Consider the following 23,884-nt stretch of genomic DNA (forward strand, 5'->3'; position numbering starts at 1 on the left):
ATACCCAACTGGGAGCAGAAGGCGCGCCAGAACCTGGACACAAACTGGCTCCCACGGTCCGAGACAATCACCTTGGGCAACCCGTGCAAGCAAAAGATCTCCTTTGCGAAAACCGTAGCCAGTTCTTGTGCAGTCGGCAATTTCTTGAACGGAACGCAATGGCACATCTTAGAAAAACGATCGATCACCATAAGAATGACCGTATGACCTTGAGACGCAGGAAGATCCACAATAAAATCCATGCCCAGGTGTGACCAGGGACGCTCCCCATTGGGAATGGGTTGCAGAAGGCCCAATGGAAGGTGCCGAGGAGATTTATTCTGGGCACAGACCGAACAAGCTGCTACATATGAGGCGATGTCAGAACGGAGAGATGGCCACCAGAATAACCGAGAAACGACCCAGGACAATTGGTTCCTACCAGGATGACCGGCAGTCTTGGAATTATGGTAGGTACGTAGCAAGCGGGTACGCAATCCCTCAGGTACAAAACATCTTCCAGCCGGTCTCTCAGGGGGAGCGTTAGTTTGAGCCGCCAAAATCTGCTCCCCAAGGGGAGAAGTCAGGTTGGTACGAATGGCAGCCAGGATCTGGTTTGGAGGAATGACCGAGGTCGGCTCAGTGTCCTCCCTGGACAGCTCAGAGTATTGCCGCGACAAGGCATCGGCCCTGACATTCTTGGAACCAGGCAAGTAAGAGACCACATAGTTAAAACGTGACAAAAACAGAGCCCACCACCCTTCACCAGGGCCCCTGATGGTGGGAATGGACTTGACACAGCCTGAGACCAGGTCGCGGCCCTCGAGTGACCCCAGCTGCGATAACGACTGCCGCCAATGGCGTACAGCTGGTGGGAGCTAGAGTAGTCAATAACAACGGAGCAGACAGTACTAGACGGTAGGCACAGAATACTCAGGTCACGGGCCGGGTTCAGCAACGGGAGGTCAGTTAAAGGGTTAACGCAGAGAGTAGTCTTGTCCAAGCCGAGTCGGTTACCAGGAGAGCAATGGGAACAACACAAGAGCTTGCAACAGGGCAACATACAGGACACAAGTGCAGCGCACACTTGCGGACAGGAGGTTTAAATGTGCTCAACCACACCCTTCTGAGGAGGAGCCGCAGAAGCCTGAAGGCATAAAGGTTCCCACCATGCTTTGCAGAAAACCAAGATGGATGCCAGCTCATGGAGATGCACAAGCTCTGAAGAAAGGTAGGACCTTGACACCTCCTGTGCTTTAAGCTACATAGCTGGGAATCTGTAGTGTGAGATCTAAGTCACTTGGGGGGTTATTTAGTAATTCTGATGCATGCACAATCTGGTGCAACTCTAACTATAACTCAAAGGTGGTGGAGGTGGAATAGCAGTTGCTTTTGCTACAAGTCTAAAGATAGAGCCCTGTCAGGAGAGCTGTAAGCTCCTGGTGGAGACTACAACCCTTTTGAGGGGGATTCTGGGCCCAAGGACTGGGAAAGTCTGGCCAGCTATGAGAGTCTGGGAGACCAAGAGAGGGTCTGGGAGGCTGAGGTAGCTGCAGAGGTCAGTGAGTCCAAGGGGCTGGAGGGAACTGTGAGTCTGTGGAGGAAGCAAGCTGAGGTACAGGGAAAACTGTCAAGAGGCCATATGGGGCCTGAACAGCAAGGAGATGTTACTTAGGCTGAGAGAGCCTGACTAGCCAGTTGTCTGGGAGACCAAGCCAAGCAGAGTCAGCATTTTCACTGTGTATTATTTTGAGTGAAGTTGAAACCCCCTGCGTGGGAAACCTTGTGTTGAAAGGACATTTCAGTTACTGTTTAATAAAAGTGGGCTAACAGGCACTTAAGTTTAGTTCCTGTCTGGTGTGAACTCACTAAAAAATGCATCTACCGTTGAGCTAAGCATCCCCCATATCACTATATATATATATATATATATATACTGTACACAATTTAAATAATCTCTCTAATGGTGCCTTCCCCACCCCTCTAAAGCATGCACACATCACTCCCATACTTAAAAAACTCCCTGCTCCCGTTTACCTCTAAACTCTTAGCACTTAGTCTGCAATCTACCTCATTGACAACAACCTTCTTGACCCTTTACAGTCTGGCTTGCGCTCACTACACTCCACTGAAACTGCCCTAATAAAACTCACTAATGATTTACTAACTGCTAAAACCAATGGTCACTACTCTGTACTCTTACTACTTGACCTCTCTGCAGCTTTTGATACTGTTGACCATCCCCTCCTCCTCAAAAAACTCTACTTTCTTGGACTCTCCTGCTTCTCCTCCTACCTATCGCAGTCCTCCTTCAGCATTACCTATAACTCTGTCTCCTTCTTTCCACTTCCTCTTTCTGTAGGGGTCCCTCAAGGTTCTGTCGTTGGACCCCTTCTCCTTTCCATCTACACCTCCTCCCTTGGTCACTTGATAAACTCCCATGGCTTCAAGTATCATCTCTATGCTGATGACACACAAATCTATCTTTCTACTCCTCACCTCACCCCTTCAGTCTCCTCTCGCATTACTAACCTACTATGTGACATATCAGCATGGATGTCACTCCACTTCCTAAAACTCAATCTTTCTAAAACTGAGCTCATACTATTCCCTCCAGCCCATGCCCCCTCCCCTGACTTCTCCATCAAGATCAATAATACAGCCATCAGTCCCTCCTCTCATGCCAAGGTACTAGGTGTAATCCTAGACTCCCATCTGTCCTTTCAGCCCCAAATCCAATCACTGTCCAAATCTTGTAGACTCCACCTCCACAACATCTCCAAGATATGCCCATTCTTAACTTCTGAAACTACTAAGCAACTTATTCACTCCCTGGTTATCTCTCGCCTTGACTATTGTAACTCCCTCCCCATTGGCCTACCTAATCGCAGGCTATCCGCTCTTCAGTATACCATGAATGCTGCTGCCAGACTCATCCACCTTGCTAACCATTCCATATCTGCCATCCCTCTCTGCCAATCCCTCCACTGGTTTTCCATTGCCCAAGGAATGAAATTCCAAACATTAGCAATCACATATAAAGCCATTTATAACTCTGACCCAAATTACATCACCAATCTTGTCTCCAAATATCACCCAAAGCGTTCTCTCCACTCCTCCCACAACCTCCTTCTCTCTAGCTCCCTTGTCTCCTCCTCCCATGCTTGTCTCCAGGACTTCTCCAGAGCCTCTCCCATCCTTTGGAACTTTCTATCTCAATCTATCAAGACTATTGCCTACTCTGCCCACTTTTAGGCGATCTCTAAAAACCTATATCTTCAGGGAAGCCTATCCTGCCTTCAGCTATTAACGGAATCTTCTATTCCTTCTACCAGTCCATCCCCCACAGTTATTACCTTTTGTACCACCAGCCCCTTCCTCTAAGATTGTAAGCTCCAAGGAGCAGGGCCCTCCTAACCCTCTTGTATTGAACTGTATTGTTGCTGTATTGTCTCCCTTTATTTTGTAAAGCGCTGAGCAAACTGTTGGCGCTATATAAATCTTGTTTAATAATAATCCAGTCCACACGTCCTATACAGGAAAGTAAACTCTGTGATTAGAAAAAGTCCTTCACCATTTGAAAATAAAATCCCCTTCTGTGAAAAACCATCCACCATCATACAAAATACATTTTTACCATAAAGAGTGGACCTTCAAGTAAACATGCTTTTACATGTATGACTGTCTCATCAGTTTTACAGGAATTCTGCCAAGTTTTCTATCAATTTCTGTCAAGTTGTCAAATGCATGCAACAAATAAAGTGCTCCAAATAGTGCAGGTAAAAAAAGTAACTTTTATTTAGAAGAGGAAAACTTACAGAAAGTAAGATAATGCAGGTACGAATGATCCATGATGTCCCGTCTGTCCAGAAGGGTGTGGTGATGTCAGCATGCTATGCTCCATCCATCTATGCTTCATCAGGGACCTTAACATGGCCCCTGACTAAGTCATTTGTGCCTGCATTATCTTACTTTTTGTAAGTTTACAAATCCATATCCATGCACTGCTAAGGGCCAGGGATGTACCAGAAATAATCCTATGGTATAATTGATGGTTTCCTTTTATGCTGAGGAGAGTCTGGGCACTGCCCAGCCTATTAGTCTTTTAAATTCTTACGAGATTGTAAAAGTAAAGGGTGGAATGGTACAATGAATTCAGACCCTGCATGCAGCCAATATAATTATTGGTTCTCTACATGACAAAAACGTGGACAGAGACAGTGAAAATAAATAGCAGACAGCAAAAATTAGAAAATATGCCCTGTAAAAAATCATGGGCAGCCTACTATAACTGCAAAACATGTGGACAGGGACAGATTATGTGCAGCTAGAAAAAATAGGAAATATGCCCTTTAAAAAACACAAACAAGCTGCTATTACTACAGACAGTGCATGCGAAGAGGCTGTGAAGAAGCTGCAGGACAAACACCAGCAGCAATAAGATAGAAACATCTCTCCCCCCTCCCAATTCCCCAAGATATAGCATTTTTGCTACCTAAAAGGCCTTTTTTAAGCATTTACATCTACTTTAAGAGACCAGTGCCTACAAATCTTACACCAATCTGTCTCTATGCACTTTACCAGCAGTATTCCCTATGCTTTCCCTATCACAGATAAGCACATTGTCAATATGGCTGCTGGAAACCTGGTCATTCATATTATGGAGGCTTGCACATAACAAACTCTTGTTATTGGCCATTGTAAGCCACCTGACCCGAGTTCAAACGTCATTATTGGTAGTTGCTTGCTATGTCAGCAAATGACTGCATTAATTCATTGTGTCTGCAAAGAGGTTGCGCTTGCCAGGATGAATCCCGTTTCCCTGAAACGCATCAGCTAGCCGACCATAGTGACAGTCAGACACCCCACCATTGTTATGGCCATCTCCACTTTTCTACTAAGCCTTACTTTTATTCCATGTTTGTGACTATGTTTTTATCCCTTTTTACTTATTAATAAACCTTTGATAATGCACTAGGGGTTTGCGCTTCCTGTTTTCTCTTTTTCTAGTTAGAAATATTGAAATGGTAAAAAAAAATAACAAGCTTGATTTAATACATTAGTACAATATGGTAGTACAAAACTCTTGGATAACTTGATTAATGTAATTTGTGTGTTTGAGCATTTGTTTCTGTACAGATATTTCCATAAACATTTAAAATAGTTAAACATGCATATTTAAAAAAGTTCTGGCACTGAGGAAACAAAACCAATCATCTAGAGAAATGCATTTCCAACAGTTTATTGCCTGAGATTTGTCAGCCAGGTGTATCCCCAGAAGTTCCAGTTTTCCCATAAATGCAACATCATATCCTAATCCAGTTGCTGGTGTCAAGGTCCTACCTTTTCCCTGAGGTTTTGTTACTCCATGTGCTGTCGTCCATCTTGGATTCTGCTGTGCATGGTGGGAATCCTTTTATGCCTTCAGGTCTCTGAGGTCCATCCCCCAGAGGGGTGTGGCTGATGACATATAAGCCTGTGGCCCGCACATGCTCGTTGCACTTGTGTCTTGTGTCTTTGTCTTCCTACAGCTCATGTATACGCTCGTGACTCTTCTGGTATTCTGACTCGGCTTGTGATTAAGACCATTCTCTGTGTTTTCCTTCGATCTGACCTTCCGTTGCTGAACCCGGCCCGTGACCTGTGATTCTCTGTCTACTGTTCTGTACCGTTTTGTCCCGTTGATGTCAACCCAGCTTGCCTGGCTACGCTATTGTCATTCTCACCAGCTACACGCCATTGGCGGCGGCCATTACCGCAGCCGGGGTGTCTCGGGGGCCGCGACCTGGTGCCTGGCTGCGTCAAGTCCATCCCCACCATCAGGGGCCCTGGTGAAGGGCAGCCTGGGACTTAGACTCCGCGCCCTGAGGGACTTCGGTCTGTTGGTGGTGGTTGTCGTCAGCCAGTGCTTTACCCTGCCACTAGGCCTACCTGTCCGTTCCACAGCCCCGCCCTGACAGCTGGTTACATAATGAATGAGAATTTAATATGTTTGGGTATTTAACCGCTTGCCCACCGTCCTATAGCAGAAGTACTGCTACAAGGCAGCAGGGCTGTGCAAAATCACGTATATATACTTGATTTGCATTTGCAGGTCAGGGGCGATTTCCAGCAGTTGCTCGGTGATCGTCAGGGAAAGCTGACAGGCGAGAGACCTGTGTGTAAACAACCCAGGTCTCTCACCTCTCAGCAAGGGCAAGGACATGCTGCTTTGTATTTCTCTGCACAGGAGAGAAATACAAGCAGCATATCTGCGTAGTAAAACACACACAGCAAACAATACAGTTCTCCTCCCTGTCAGCTCCTGCTCAGCACAACCATTCAAAGCAGTGTGATTACAGCGAGGCACTCACACAGAGCTTACTGTGAAACAGCACACAATTAACCCTTTGATCGCCCCAGATGTTAACCCCTTCTTGCCCAGTGTCATTGGTACAGTGTCAGTGCTTTTTTATTAGCACTGATCACTGTATTAGTGTCACTGGGGATATCATTGGCAGTTACTCAGTTCCCATCCAGTGTCAGAATGCCCGCCGCAGTCCTTCAGTCCCACTATAAGTTGCTGATCACTGCCATTACTAGGACAAAAAAAATAAAAATAAAAATTCCAGTATCTATACCGCCATTTTGTTGATTTAATAACTCTCAAGTAAACCAATTAATTTACACATATTGGTATTTTGTTTTAGCAAAGACGTAGCAGAATACATTTTGGCCTAAATTTATGACGCAATTTTATTTTTTTTATTGGATATGTTTTATAGCAAAAAGTACAAAATATTGTTTTTTTTCCAAAATTGTCAGTCTTTTTCTGCTCAAAAAATTAAAAACGCAGAGGTGATCAAATACCACCAAAAGAAAGCTCTATTTGTGGGAAAAAAAGGACATACATTTAATTTATGGACAGCATTCCATGACCACATAATTGTCAGTTAAAGTAACGCAACACCGTATCGCAAAAAATGGCCTGATCAGGGAGGGGGGCAAGTGGTTAAAAGTGCCAACAGCCATAAAAAAAAATTTTGACTATCTGATTGTTGTCAGATTGAGCATTATTTGTATATCTCTAGAATTTCCTTTTACCTCCTTACTCAACTAAACAATCTATAATGAGCAGATGATTAGCCAAAACAATAAGCAGAGAGACATCTGTATTGTATCTTACAATTGGAGCATTCAAGATAATATTCACACAATCGTTTGGGTGAGGACTCTTGAATCCTCAAAAGAGGTATGGGTTTTTAAGAAGATAAACATTTATACTCACCTAGGTGGATGCAGCATTGATCCAATGGCACGTCTGTATCTCCGCAGACTGACCATTTGGAAACTCAGGCACTGCCTGAGGGCCCGGGGTCAGTAGGGGGCCCCATGAGATGCCCCTGGTACCTTTTTCATAGGTTTTTTTTACTTTGGGCAAGGATACAGGGGCCCAGGGGCGGACTGACCATTTGGAAACTGAGAGACTGAGAACTGAGCAACCAAAGACCTCTGATTGCTCAGTTCCGAAGCTTCACTGAGCAGAGAGTGGTGACTGTCAGTCTCTGGCTCTCTGCTCTGCCCCTCCTGCACTCACTGGAGCACCGAATTGTAGAGGGGGCAGGAGCTGCCAGTCCAGGCATGTTGGGATCTTTCCTGAACCTGGACCGGCTTTGGCTATACTTCATCTTTAAAGCGGTACTAAGGCCAAAAACAAAAGGCTTCCCCCCCTTATTTAACCTGGTGATCCTGCCAGCAATATACTACCTGTCTTAGGGTGTAGTCACTCTGGATTAGGTAGTAAATTAGACATCTTTGGACAGCAGCATTGTCAGCCTGAGGAAAGGGTAGTGTTAGACTAGCAGATTTAGATGGATTTGATTAATACATTAAAGCTGAGCTTCAGCTAGCGCTTTACAGGCAATTATAAAAACTGCTTTTTTTCTTTTTTGGATAAAGATTTTACATAAGTGAATGAAAGCTGACCATTGCAAGCACCCCTGTGTGTGTTAAACTGGTTGTCTCAACCCTCTTACTGTTACTTTGTCTGGACAGCTTGATCTGATAAACTATGTTGAAAAAGAACAGACTTATTGGCTGGATCACCGTGTAAAAAAGGAACAAGACCTAAAAAAGAAAACTAATGCAACCAACACATCTAAAAATTGCTGAGCTGCAAATTAATACATTTATGGTTTGGGGCTTAATACTGCTTTAAGTACATCAGCCCAGTAGACTGATTTCCATTCTTCATTAATTTTAGTAATCTGGTTTCCATGGTGGACCAATTCATATAGTTGCATATATATCAAATGACCCTGAACCAGAAACTGGCAATTTGTAGCCTAGTGTACTTAGTGGTTCAAGATTCGTCTTCCCTTTGACCTCACTAATACCTTACAAATACACATTGAAGCAGGAGAGACAAGACATTGTTTCAGGAATAACATTATCATTTCACTGATAGACATTGTTTGTTGCCTGGAGTTTGCTCTCTAAACACTTAGCAGGTCACTTGAAGAGTCACTTAGTAATGGAAAGACTGCTGCCTGATTCAAATTATTCCCAGCAACTGAGCAAGAATCTAGAAAAGTATTGCAGGAAAATAAACTCATACTAGTTCCTTCGTTAGTTCCCAAAACAATAAAAAGCTGAGGGGAGGTACAACTGGGGGAGTCAAAAAGCTGAGGGGAGGTCTGGGCCGGACTGACAACTCATGGGGCCCCCGGGCAATAGGGGATCATGGGGCCCCTGTATCCTTGCCCAAAGTCAAAAAAGCCTATGAAAAAGGTATTAGGGGCATCTCATGGGGCCCCCTACTGACCCCGAGCCCTCGGGCAGTGCCTGAGTTTCCAAATGGTCAGTCCGCCCCTGGGGGAGGTACAACTGGGGGAGTCAATGGTGGAGAAGGTTTTGGTAGATCACAAGCTTAATGATGGCATGCAATGCCAAGCTGTGGTTTCTAAAGAGAGCAAAATCCTCTCTTGTATTAAAAGAGGTATGACTGCAGAGAGAGAGATATCATATTACCCCTGTACAAATCATTAGTAACACCTCATCTGGAATATGCAGTTCAGTTTTGGGCACCAATTCACAAAAAGAACATTGGGGAACTGGAGAAAGTAGAGATAAGGGCAACCAAACTGGTAGGAGGCATGGAGGAGCTCAGCTATGAGGAAAGATTAGAGGAACTGAATTTATTCTCTCTTGAGAAGAGGAGATAAAGTGGGGGATATGATCAACATGTATAAATACATCAGTGTTTTATATAGTGAACTCGGTGTAGTTATTCACCCTGAGGTCATCACAGAGGACAAGGGGGCACTCTTTACGTCTGGAGGAAAATAAATTTAATCTCCAAACACAGAAAGGTTTCTTCACAGTAAGAGCTGTGGAAATGTGGAATAGACTCCCCCAAGAGTTTGGTTCTGGCCAGCTTACTGGATTACTTTAAAAAAGGCCTGGATTCATTCTTGGATACACAGAATATAACTGGATACTAACATTTATAAGTAAAGTTGATCAAGGGAATATCCGATTGCCTCTCAGGGGGATCAGAAAGGAATTTTTTCCCCTGGAGCAAATTGAATCATGCTTTACTGGGTTTTTTTCCTTCCTCTGGATCAACTGTGGGTGTAGGATTATAACTTTTTTTTTTGTTGTTGTTGAACTGGATGGACTTTTGTTTTTTTTCAGCCAGACTAACTATGTAACAATGAGAATGCAGAGAATAGTAGGCTGTAGGGTAGGGCAAAACATATTTGACTATATGGCTTGGATGAATTGAGCTGAGACTACTTTTATTTGATAACCACATGGGCCAGGCAAGGTGTGCGGCAGTTGGGCTATCTTTTCCTATTTATACAACCTTCTTTGGGTCTGGGTGAATCTTCCCCCAGCTTGCACCCTCACTAGTCATAGGCATCCAATTCATCAGACCTTGTTAGGCTGAGCAGGGGTCACTAAGCATTTATCGTGGGTTACAGGTTATGAATTATTATTGGCTGTGGTTAGTAAGATAATGAGATGAGATGACATACTTAAAGACATACTGTAACCTTACCCATACAGGTCAAAGTGACATTGGCTGTGCAGAGGACCCACCCTGGACCCCTTATGCTCTTCCTTGCTGCTCCTTCTTCTGTTGCATAACACTACCCAGTAGTTGTGGGCATGGGGAAGCATGTGACCAGCCCCTTCCCCCCCCGTGACACTCCTTGGACCTAGCAATCAGTTGCTAGGCCCCAGAACTGGCAACTGACCAAGGAAATTAATCATCACTCCCCTGAGTTGCCAATTACAGCAATGGCTGAAACAAAGGAGTGACAAAGAAGTCTATGTAAGGTGTGTATATGTGCAGACAGGGATCCTCACGAGTTCAGCTTTCCAGGGACAACAGCAGGCTCACGGGTACTCAGGGGGGGTCTTGGCTGTGGGGTCTGACCTCCAGCTTTCCAGGGACAAAGCGGTCAGAAGAAAGGGATCCTCACGGGTTCAGGTTTTCAGGGACAACAGCAGGCTCACGGGGACTCAGCAGGGTCTTGGCTGTGGGGTCTGACCTCAGCTCAGACCTCACACAGCTTTCCAGGGACAACAGCAGGCTCACGGGGACTCAGAGGGATCTTGGCTATGGGGTCTGACCTCAGCTCAGACCTCACACAGCTTTCCAGGGACAACAGCAGGCTCATGGGTACTCAGCGGCGTCTTGGCTGTGGGGTCTGACCTCCAGCTTTCCAGGGACAAAGCGGTCAGCAGACAGGGATCCTCACGGGGCTCAGCTTTCCAGGGACAATAGCAGGCTCACAGGGATTCAGCGGGGTCTGACCTCAGCTCAGACCTCACACAGCTTTCCAGGGACAAAGCGGTCAGCAGACAGGGATCCTCACGGGTTCAGGTTTTCAGGGACAACAGCAGGCTCACAGGGACTCAGCGGGGTCTTGGCTGTGGGGTCTGACCTCAGCGCAGACCTCACACAGCTTTCCAGGGACAACAGCAGGCTCACGGGGACTCAGTGGGGTCTTGGCTGTGGGGTCTGACCTCAGCTCAGACCTCACACAGCTTTCCAGGGACAATAACAGGCTCACGGGGACTCAGCGGGGTCTTAGCTGTGGGGTCTGACCTCCGCTCAGACCTCACACAGCTTTCCAGGGACAATGCGGTCAGCAGACAGGGATCCTCACGGGTTCAGCTTTCCAGGGACAACAGCAGGCTCACGGGGACTCAGTACCCTGTCCCGAGCAGGGGACGAACAGCAGGCCTTTTTAAGCCAGCGCAGGATGCTTCCCGGTTGCCCCAGCAATGACTGGGCCAGCGTTGGGTTGCCGGGGCAACGAGGCATGCCCCCCTCACTTGGGCTGCGCTCAGGGAGCATGGTCTTTGTCTCCGGCGGGCACAGAGACAGGTCAGCGGCACTGTGCCGGGGTCTCCTGGTGGGGGGTCGAAACTCTTCTGGCGATATTGCTGGGAGAGGTGTGATCCTTGCCACGGGGCCACTTCCTCTCATCCTGCGCAGCCTGTCTTCAAAGGCTGTGGCAGGATGAGAGGACTCGGCAAGGGGGGAGGGAGGGGTGAGGTGACAACAGAGGGGTGAGGTGACAACAGGCCAGGGGACAGCAGGCACAGGGGGGAGGGGGAAGCATGGGCACTCCGTGACAGTGGATAGTTAGGTTAACAACCTGCCCTCCTGAGGATTTACCCCCCTTCCTTACCAGGCCATTTTTTGCATTACAGCGCTACACCACTTTAACTGACAATTGCGCAGTTAAGAAACACTGCACCCAAATTAAATTGACACCATTTTTTCCCACGAATTGAGCTTTCTTTCAGTGGTATTTGATCGCCTGTGCATTTTTTAATTTTTTTTGTGCTATAAAAAAAGCCCAACAATTTTGAGGAAAAAAAACAATATTTTTGACTTTTTGCTAATAAACATATTCAGTAAAAAAAATTTAAAAATTATATTTCATCATAAATTTAGGCCAAAATATATTCTGCGACATGTGTTTGCTAAAAATAAATCGCAATACATGTATATTAATTAGTTTATGTGAACGTTATAGTGTTTACAAATGGCGGTATAGATACTGGTATTTTTTTTTTAACTTTTACTAGTAATGGCAGCAATCAGCAACTTATAGCAGGCATTCTGGCACTGGGAGGAACTGACTTGTTGTCACTAAGATCCCCAGTGACACCAATACAGTGATCAGTGCTAAAAAAAAGCACTGACACTATACTAATGGCACTGGGCAGGAAGGGGTTAACATGAGGGGTGATCAAAGGGTGAACAGTGTGCTGTTTCACAGTAAACTCTATTTGTGTGATTCACTGTAATCACACTGCTTTGGATGGCTGTGCTGTGCACAGCCATCCAAAGCAGTATTCACGAGCTGACAGGGAAGAGAACTGTATTGTTTACATACAGTTCTCCTCCCCGTCGGAGATGCTCAGCAATCACTGGGCACCAGCAAGTAATCATTGACAGCTGTCAATGCCGCAAATGTCGGCACGGGTAGGGCGCACACGCGCCCCATACCCGGAAATGCAAAATCACGTGTATATATAGGTGATTTTGCACACCCGTGCCCCCCTGTAGCAGTATATGTGCTATAGGGGTGGTTGGGAAGTGGTTAAGCATAGCTGTGTTTCTCTGTTTACCAGAGAGGCTGTCAGGTAAATTCAGTGTGGCATTCTGCTTAACAGAGTGCTGTGATTGATTAGTTAGGTCTGCTCATGCTGCTCTGGTGCTGTTGGAGTTCTACCCACCTTCAGGAAGCTATGAGAGCCTTCCAGAACATGGGTAAGGGCTAGGCAAATGAACAGTATGGATAAAGCCCTGGCCAATTGCAGGGGAAGGCAGTTCCAGTGCATGCTGGGAGTGGTATTTATGTTATGAGCGCATGGGTTCAATGTCTTTACCAGGAGTGGCTTGCACCAGCTAGGCACTTGCTGCCATATGACCTCAGGTGGGTCGACCTGAGGGCCTGAAGTTAGAGAGAGTGACCCTGGTTCTTCAGTAAGGTGACTGAGGGGAGCTGTCTGCCAAAAGTTCTGTCTGGTATCACTGGAGGGTTTCACTTGGTCGATTGGAAGGAGGCAACCATTCTGTCCTTGGGCCCAGGGGCGGAATGACCATTCGAGCACTCAGGCACTGTCTGAGGGCCCAGGGTCAGTAGGGGGCCCCATGAAATGTCCCTGGTACCTTTTATAGGCTTTTTTGGGTGTGATTTCAGTGTGGTCAAGGACACAGGGGCCCCATGATCCCCTATTGCCCGGAGGCCCCATGAGTTATCAGACCTCCCCTGCTTGGGCCTTATAATAAATAATTAAGATGTTATTGTTCTTTCCTTTCTTAAATACACCTTCTCTCCACTGCCACCCCACTTCTGTAGTCTGACTGTCCATATCATTTGTTGGCTTCTACTGTCTGTCCCAGAGGAACTCACTAGTCATGACTATAGTCTCTCTGATAGCAGCAGCTTAGCTCCATTGATTCATAAATACCAGCTTGTGTCTGCCAACCTGTTGGCTCAGAAATCAAGTCCTGCCCCAGACTACAGTGGCATGATGTGCATTGTGCCTCACCGGGGAATGTCCAGGCGCTGCTACAAGTATCAGATCAGGTTTGTGATCATGCCACTTGTTGTCAACCTTAGGCTCAGTTCACACTGCTTCAATCTGATTTTGAGCCAACGTTCAGTACAATTATGTAGTTCTACTTGGATGCTACTTTGAAGTGGTTGGCATATTCTGTGTTGCTAAAAGTGCACTGGAATCACACCATAGTAGTGCAGGAACCTTTTCCAGAATTGCTGCATGCTGAGTCACATTGATGTGACCGGACACTGAAAACAATGTGATTTCCATTGTAATGAGATTCTGTGCGACTCAAGTAACATCTGAAATCACACTCGTGAACCAGGCCTTAAAGAGTAACTATGAGTAAAATAAAAAATAAACATAGAAGAAAAACTGCACTTGGTGCAAAAATATTAAATAATAATAACTGTGAGAAAATATATGTACAGCAGCACTCAAAAACACATACATACAACCTTGTAACACATCCAAATGTACAAATTACTAAAAGAAAAAATACTCATATGATGCAGTTTTTCAATAACATTACTACATCAGTTTTTTTTTCTGAGTTCCCCTGTAATTTAGTTTTACTATCTGTTAATCCTACCAGTTAACCCATTGTTTTCCCATGCCCTGTAACATGCCAAGTTGTCCAGCAAAAAAATGGCAGTTACAGGGTTTGGACAAATGTTGCACTAGCATGAGTGCCTACAATGGTTAGCTTTTTTTATATGTCATAAATCCTTTTTTTCCAAAAGTTAAAAAAAATACTGTACCTACAATAGCTTAAAACGTTTTGATGGTTCCAGACAAATTTATTTGTCCTTCAACTCTTGTAAACCTTGGGTGTGCTACATACACAAGGCAAACAAAGCACGCCTTTTCCCTCTCTCACTACTGCCACTTTCCCTACCACTTTAACTGTCAATTCCCAGCAGTCAAAAAGACAGCCAGGACTTGCTGTGCATTACAGTAAGCTATCACAGTAGGTGTGACCTCTGCAACCTCTGCTCTGAAAAACAGAGCTTCAGCACAGTGTTTGTTTTTATTAATGTTACATTGTATTTATTCTGTTCAGTTCATCTGCAGATCAAAGAGTGTGATTTCAGTCAAAGTAACCATACCAGGAAAAAATAACTAACTAAAATGTGTTCCAATGTAACCCCTTATTAGCCCTTAGTTAAATCTAATCAGCCCTAAATTATTATTTATTTCTCTTCTTCCCTTACCTATTATTTTTCTGTTGATTTTTTTAGGATTTCTATTTTTTTTTATCCAGTAACATTTTAAACTTTTTCTGCTTTCGTATGTTAAAGTGGTTCTACAGGCTGAAGGTTTTTTTAACTTTATGCATTCAATGCATGAAGGTAAATATCCTTCAGTGTCAGTCCCCCCCCCCCCCCCGCCTCCCCAAAATACATACTTGAGCCCGATCTCGATCCAGCGAGGTGCACAAGAGAAGTAGCTCTCCCGGGCCTCTCACTCCTCATTGACTCAGACACAGCAGCGGGAGCCATTTGCTACCACTGCTGTCAGTCAGAACCAAGAGGAGGGAGGTAGGTAGGGGCTGAGTTGAGCTGTGTGTGTCCCATATACACACAGAGGTGGTTTGAGAGTGAGCACAGACGAGTGCCCCAAGAGCAAACGACTTGTTCTAGGGGTGCTTGGAAAGGGGGAAGGGATTGAAGGGCTGGTGAGAAAGCCAAGAAGAGGAGGCAAAACCATTGCCTAGAGCAGGAAAATATGACATGTTTATTATTTTAAAGAACACAAAATCAAGCTTTTAGTATCACTTTAATCTTTATTGTAAAATATTAAAAGTTTGCAAAATTTAAAAAATGTTTTTAATTAATTAGTAAATAACTTTGCAATGCTTTGTACCAGAATCATAACTTGAATGTTATTATAAGTGGCACACATTATAGAATACAATATATACTTTTATCTACACTAACACTAGTTGTTTTAGGATACTTCTGAGTATTCTTGGAGATGTGAGCGTATAGTCCGGAGTGATTCGCGTGGGTTAGTTATCATTAATATGATGTCATCGGCGAATAAGCTGATTTTGTGTTCTGCGTTACAGTAAGTGATTCCTGTAAATGTTGGGTCGTCTCTGAGTTTTGAGGCTAAGGGTTCAATGAGTAGGGTAAATATTATGGGGGATAAAGGGCAACCTTGTCTAGTGCCACTGGAAATGTCAAAGGGGTCTGACAGCGTTCCATCTGTTAGTACTCTGGCTGATGGATTGGAGTAGAGGGAAAGGATTGCGGATAGCATCCAATCTGTAATGCCAGATTGGATGCTGCATAAAATGCCATTGAATACAGTCAAACGCTTTTTCTGCGTCTAAGGACAGTAGTAGGGAGGGTTGTTTGGTGCTTTCTAGGTTGTGAAGAAGGGATATGAGTCTTCTCGTTGCGTTAGGAGCTTGCGTTAGGAGTTAGCAGCGATAAAACCTACTTGGTCTGGGTGTATTAATGTGGGGAGGTAGGGGAGAAGTCTTAGGGAAATTATTTTAGCGTAAAATTTTATGTCTGTGTTAAGTAGTGATATCAGTCTGTAATTGTGGACAAGTAGAGGGTCTTTGTTGGATTTCAGGATGGTTGTGATTATGGATTGTAACATTTCTTTGGGAAATGTGCCTGTAGATGCGGCGTGGTTGAATAGCTTGGTCAGATATGGTGAGAGGGCGGAGGCAAATAGTTTGTAAAATTCATTGTTGAAACCATCGTTGCCTGGTGATTTATTAAGTGGTAATGTTTTGATGGTTTTTTCTATTTCCTTAGGGGAGATTGGAGAGGAAATAGAATCGAGTTGGGATGAAGCAAGTTGGGGGAGTTTAGTAGTGCTTAGGAATTTTTGGATGGATTCAAACGTTGGTTGGGTTGTGTCTGGGTCGTTTTTAAGATTATATAATTTTTGGTAATATGTCGCGAAAGCGTTAGCTACTTCCTGTGGGTTTCTGAGCGAGGCATGAGTAGTCAGATGTTGAATTGAAGAAATTTTGGATTTTAGTTGTTGTTGTTTGATTAATTTAGTTAGTAATGAGTTTGCTTTATTGCCTAAAGAATAGAATTTTGCTTTCATTTTTTGTAGATTCAGGTCATATTTGTAAAGTAGAAGGGATCGGAGTTTATTTCTGTCTGAGGTGAGAGATGCGGATGTGGAGGTTTTTGGGTTTTGTTTATTCGTGTCCTCTTTTAGTTTTATTGATGTGAGGAGTTGGTCAATTTGTTGGGTTCTTTTTTTGGCGATGCAGGAATTTAATTGTATGCGGATACCTCTCAAGTATGCCTTGTAAGTGGGCCAAAGAGTGGTAATGGAAATATCAGATGTGTCATTGAGTTCAAAAAACATGTTGTGTGCATCCAGTAAGCGTTGTTTTTCATCTGGATACTTCAATATTGACGAATTTAGTCTCCAGATTCGGGGGATCCGAGAGTGTTGATTGTCGTCAAGGGTGATACTGATTGGAGTGTGGTCTGACCAAGTTATGGTGCCAATTGAGGAGGAAGTTACTGTATGTGTTGTAGGGTCCATTTGTCTGTGACAAAGAGGTTGATTCTAGAGTAGGATAGGTGGGCTGAGGAATAATATGTATAGTCTGTTTCTGTGCTGTGTTGACATCTCCAAATGTTATAGAGGTCATTGTGTAAGAATTGGTTGAGGTTATGTTTGGAGGAACGTTTGTTGGATGTAAAGTCCAGAAGTTGGTTGCCGATAATGTTGAAGTCGCCACCGATGAGGAGCCTTCCTTGTTTTTGGGTTGAGATAATTAGTTGAAGTTTGTTGTAGAAATGTAGTTGGTTGGTATTAGGTCCGTAGACGTTGACCAGGGTATAAACAATGTCATTGAGTTTACAGATCAGGATGTGATAACGACCTTGAGGGTCTACTGTTTCTGAGATGTGGTGGAACTGGATAGAGTCCTTTATAGCTGTGATGACACCATTTTTATTTTGGGATTCATTGCCATGTATACATGGGAGAAGCGTTGGAGATGGAATTTGGGGATCTTAGTCGATGCAAAGTGCATTTCCTGTAAAAAAAAGTATATCCGCATGTAGAGAGCGAGTTTCTTTCATGAGCATTGATCTTTTGAAAGGAGAATTTAGGCCATGAACATTGAGTGAAGAGATGGTAATCATTTCAAGGGTTGGTAATTGGAGTAGCTGAGTAGGGTAGTTGTTTCTTGACTCGTAGAGGAAGGTGAGCATTCTGTGGTCATAGGTAGCGGTCTTCCATGGATAGGGTGGTGTGATTTTGGTGTGCTAGTCGGATCCCGTGGTGTATTTTTTGTCTTGTTGGGAATTTTAGTTGAGCGGCTGGTTGACTCGAAGGAGTGGTGGAGCAGGAGGGTGAGGAGGGTGGAGAGGATAAAAAAGAACTTGCGAAGAATACAAGTAATATGAGTAGCGTAGTTTGCTACTTCGAAATGAGTGGGTGTGAACAAGCATAGACCATAAGATAGGTCATGCTGAAAGAATTCTTTTAACATGGAGATAACCAATTAGGGCCGTTTGCCAGCAAGTGGTATAAGGGAGAGTGCCCAGGATAATGATTATTTTGTGGTCAGAGGGCCTGGTGGGTCAAGACCACTCCGCATCCATTTGTTGTGTAATGGCGGAGGTGGATTGTTGAGATTCCACAGGCATTATTTTCCAAGTTTTTAGAAGATTGATGCCTGTTTCTAACGTTTTGATGGTATAGGTTTTGCCGTGAAGTTTGACGGTAAGCTTTGTGGGGAAACCCCACTGGTAGCATATTCCATGGTTCCGCAATGCTTTGGTTATGGTGACTAGCTTTTTGCGGTTTAAGAGTGTGGCTTTGGATAAATCAGCGAATAATTTGATATTTGTATGTGACGACGGTAGTGAGACGGGGTTTCTGGCGGCTGACATTATTTTTCTTTTACATGGTAAAAGTGTATTCGTGCCAAAACATCTCTTGGGATGGAGGCTGGTAGGAATGATGGTTTAGGTATCCGATGTGCCCGGTCTATGGCGAGCTCCACATCCGATAGTGACGGTATGAGGTGTTTCATAAATTGTTGGATATATGGCACTAGGGTATCGTTGGTTATGGATTCAGGAATGGCTCTGAATATAATGTTGTTCCACCTGTAGCAGTCTTCTAAGTCCACTAGTTTAAGATTAATTTGTTCAATATCTGCTTCATGATCTGCGTGCGCGTCAATCAGGTCGTTATGCGCTGTATATATTTCTCCCATTTTATTCTCAATATGGCGTAAACGGTGTTCCTGCTTTTGTACCACATTTGAGATTTGGGATAGTGATGCCGTCATATCGTTGTGAAGTGTTTGTCGCAGCAAGAGAAGCATGATTTTCATGGCTATTTCAGTGATAGGTTGGTCAGAAGCAGGGAAAGATTCAATCAGAGATGGAATAATATTCTGAGGTAATATCTCTGAGGAGAGGTCAGTATGGGAGTCAGTGTCCAGTCTGGGTCTGGAGTTGGCTGGGTTGCTTGTAGTGGGAGACAGGGGAGGAGAGGACTCACCCAGGTCTCCTGGGTACAGTGGTGCTCCGAGCCTAGGATCCAGCTGGTGCTGTGTAGTATTTCCTGTATAGGTGCTGTGGCCGTTTGTTAAGCAGCCGGCGCCATCTTGACTGCATGAGGTGACAGCAGGGAAGAAGCTTGTAAGCTTCCCTGGCTGTCCTGGTGATTTGCGGTGGCGTGGCATTGTGTGTCGGGTGTCCTCGGATCCTTATGTGCTGGATCGGGCACTCGGTACTCCCTGGTGCTAGTGTGAGCTGCGTCTGAGCTGGCAGGTGGACGGAGCTCTGATCACAGCGCGTCCATCCTGGAGCCGGCTGCGCATGCGCCCCAACACTAGTTGTTTTAAAACTGAACTTTTTTTTAGGTTTGTTACATCTATTTGTTTATAGATTGCATTGAAAATAAAATAATTTTTGTAAGGCAGTATCACCAAAAGAAAGCCGTGTGTGTCTAAAAAAATAAATGCATGTAATACTTGATTATCTTAAAAAAGGTACAAAAGTTTAAATGTTTTTTACCTTAATGAATTCTCTACATGAAGGTAAAAATATGTCCCATTACCTGTCCAATCCCCTATGTCCCTAAACACCTATCCCCATAGTTTAAAATAGGACCATCCTGGTACCACATGCACTAATAAATTCAAATAGGATAAAATTAAATTTCATACTTTAAAAGGTACCAACAGAATCAATACTTTTCTGTTAAAATATATCCTTATCTATTGATAACTCAAAATTAAAACATATGTGAATCTGCCATGGATCCTAAAATGGCACACTTTTTTTGTTTAGATTGGCACAATACACATCAAACCATAAAGAAGATCTGTTCCAACTGGGAAGAATGCTCAATATCAACAGAATCCCAACGGATTTCCCAAAACTAGTGTTAGTCTATTAACCACTTGCCTACCGGGCACTTATACCCCCTTCCTTACCAGGCCAATTTTCAGCTTTCAGCACTGTCGCATTTTGAATGACAATTGCGTGGTCATGTAAAATTGTACCCATATGAAATTTTTATAATTTTTTTCTGACAAATAGAGCTTTCTTTTGGTGGTATTTACTTGCCGCTGGGGTTTTTATTTTTTGTGCTATAAACAAAAAAAGAGCAACAAATTAGAAAAAAAAAAGGTTTCTTTGTTTCTATTATAAAATTTTGCAAACAGGTAATTTTTCTCCTTTACTGATGTGCAGTGATGAGGCTGCACTGATAGGCAGCACTGATGGGCACTGATAGGCAGCACTAATGAGGTGGCACGGATAGGCGGCACTGATAGGTGGAACTGATAGGCGGCACTGATGATGGGTACTGATAGTCAGCACTGATTGTCAGCACTGACTGGCAGCACTGCTGGGCACTGACTGGCGGCACTGCTGGGTGGCACTGATGGGCACTGGCGGGCGGCACTGATGGGCAGAGGTGGGTGGCACTGATGGGCAGAGTTGGGTGACACAGGTGGGTGGCACTGATGGTCACAGGTGGGTGACACAGGTGGGTGGCACTGATGGGCACAGTTGGGTGACACAGGTGGGTGGCACTGCTGGACACTAGTGGGTGGCACTGCTGGGCACAGGTGGGTGGAACTGGTGGGTGGCACTGCTGGGCACCGATCATCAGGGCACTGATTATCAGTGCCCTGATGATTGGTGCCGATCCCTTCTCTGACAACTGCTGATTCTCGGCAGTACTTTCCCCACGTTCTGACAGCATGAGAAAAGTGCAGTCAATAACCGGCAATTGCATTTCCCTGTGATCAGCGTGTCATTGAACACGGCTGATCACATGGTAAAAAGCCACTGTGATTGGCCTTTTACCACATCACGTGATCAGCTGTGTCCGTAGGAGATCGCCGGGTGCACGCCCTGGGGGTGCGCAGGAGAGCATGTTCTGGTCATATGACGCCCTCTCAGAACTGGCCGGCCGCAGTGTAGCCTTCATTTGGCTATCTGCGGTCGGCAACTGGTTAATTAAATATAAGCAAGGGGTCATGACCACTGACTGAGTGTTTTCTTATTTCAACGCGTTTCATGGATGTCTCCACTTCTTCAGGGCGGAATGATGGGATACTAAATATCATAAAGAATATCAATTAGAAATGTGTTGTTTATGAAAACCAAAATATGTATACATTTCAATATACAGTCAGGTCCATAAATATTGGGACATCAACACAATTCTAACATTTTTGGCTCTATACACCACCACAATGGATTTGAAAAGAAACAAACAAGGTGTACTTTAACTGCAGACTGTCAGCTTTAATATGAGGGTGTTTTTACATCCAAATCAGGTGAACGGTATAGGAATTACAACAGTTTGCATATGTGCCTCCCACTTGTTAAGGGACCAAAAGTAATGGGACAGAATAATAATCATAAATCAAACTTTCACTTTTTAATACTTGGTTGCAAATCCTTTGCAGTCAATTACAGCCTGAAGTCTGGAACGCATAGACATCACCAGACATTGGGTTTCATCTCTGGTGATGCTCTGCCAGGCCTCTACTGCAACTGTCTTCAGTTCCTGCTTGTTCTTGGGGCATTTTCCCTTCAGTTTTGTCTTCAGCAAGTGAAATGCATGCTCAATCGGGTTCAAGTCAGGTGATTGACTTGGCCATTGCATAACATTCCACTTCTTCTTTCCCTTAAAAAACTCTTTGGTTGCTTTTGCAGTATGCTTTGGGTCATTGTCCATCTGCACTGTGAAGCGGCGTCCAATGAGTTCTGAAGCGTTTGGCTGAATATGAGCAGATAATATTGCCGGAAACACTTCAGAATTCATCCTGCTGGTTTTGTCAGCAGTCACATCATCAATAAATACAAGAGAACCAGTTCCATTGGCAGCCATAGATGCCCACGCCATGACACTACCACCACCATGCTTCATTGATGAGGTGGTATGCTTAGGATCATGAGCAGTTCCTTTCCTTCTCCATACTCTTCTCTTCCCATCACTCTGGTACAAGTTGATCTTGGTCTCATCTGTCCATAGGATGTTGTTCCAGAACTGTGAAGGCTTTTTTAGATGTCGTTTGGCAAACTCTAATCTGGCCTTCCTGTTTTTGAGGCTCACCAATGGTTTACATGTTGTGGTGAACCCTCTGTATTCACTCTGGTGAAGTCTTCTCTTGATTGTTGACTTTGACACACATACACCTACCTCCTGGAGAGTGTTCTTGATCTGGCCAACTGTTGTGAAGGGTGTTTTCTTCACCAGGGGAATAATTCTTTGGTCATCCACCACAGTTGTTTTCCGTGGTCTTCCGGGTCTTTTGGTGTTGCTGAGCTCACCGGTGCGTTCCTTCTTTTTAAGAATGTTCCAAACAGTTGTTTTGGCCACGCCTAATGTTTTTGCTATCTCTCTGATGGGTTTGTTTTGTTTTTTCAGCCTAATGATGGCTTGCTTCACTGATAGTGACAGCTCTTTGGATCTCATCTTGACAGTTGACAGCAACAGATTCCAAATGCAAATAGCACACTTGAAATGAACCCTGGACCTTTTATCTGCTCATTGTAATTGGGATAATGAGGGAATAACACATACCTGGCCATGGAACAGCTGAGAAGCCAATTGTCCCATTACTTTTGGTCCCTTAACAAGTGGGAGGCACATATGCAAACTGTTGTAATTCCTACACCGTTCACCTGATTTGGATGTAAATACCCTCAAATTAAAGCTGACAGTCTTCAGTTAAAGCGCATCTTGTTTGTTTCATTTCAAATAAATCGTGGTGGTGTATAGAGCCAAAAATGTCAGAATTATATTATTAATATGTCATATTACATTATTGATGTCCCAATATTTATGGACCTGACTGTATATCAGATTGTATACACATACCTGATAAGTTTAACGTGTAGTTTGTCTGAAAGTATGCAGAAACCCATATATGGGCAGCAATAATGCCTGGGTGAATACAGGGGCCAAAAAGGAGAGCAGAACAAAAACAGACCTCACCACTGCAGGGAGCGGGCAAAGATTTATTTTTATGATCACAGAATTCAAGTTAAACTGGATGAACCAGTATCTTTATTCAACCTTACCAACTATGCAATGTTATGTAATTGACCAGTCACTGTTATTAATATTTTTGTCCATATTAAGTGCACTTAATTTTTTTTTTTGTTATGCTCAAACCCTAAAGAGATATTTTTCATACCCAGCATACACTGTTGAGTGTCCTCTCCCGATCTTGAATTGCCTATGGTGACTTTTATCTGTATTCAAAATATGGAATTGCGATGTGCTAACCAAACATTTACAGTGGCCATGGGCAGTAGATGATCTATCAATCCAGGTGCTTTTTGGCCAGAGTAGAAACTAATATAATGTATGTTGAGCAACACCTGCCAGCCCTGAGTGTTCTTAGAGGACAACATCCTTGGGTATATTAGAAAACCTTACCCAATCACTAATACCTCTGGTAAAACAACTGTTCTAACATGACTTCTCCTTTCCTGCTTCATTGCCCTAAACAGTAACTCAAATGTAGGCTTTTCCTCTTGAGTATAGAAACTGACATTATGAGGTGGTTGAACCATATATGTCTTTGCTGACATTCTAATTTCTATGGCCAGCTTTGCGTTACCCATTGACATAAGGCAGTGCTCAGCAGACGTATTTCATACAAAAAGCTTGTTCTATAAACTCAGGAATGATTTTCTCTGCTAAAGAAACCTTTAACAAACACCCATGAAGTGAAAAAACATTTTTTTTAATTAAAATTATTCTTTGAAAAATCCTTGATACATACTGTTTTACCCACAATTTCATTTCAATGTCATATTACCTAAAATTTGGAGACCATATCTTTTGT

Source organism: Staurois parvus, unplaced genomic scaffold (genome assembly GCF_062004578.1).
Source record: "Staurois parvus isolate SC_StPar_1 unplaced genomic scaffold, SC_StPar_1.0 ptg000200l, whole genome shotgun sequence".
In the NCBI taxonomy this organism is placed as follows: Eukaryota; Metazoa; Chordata; class Amphibia; order Anura; family Ranidae; genus Staurois; species Staurois parvus.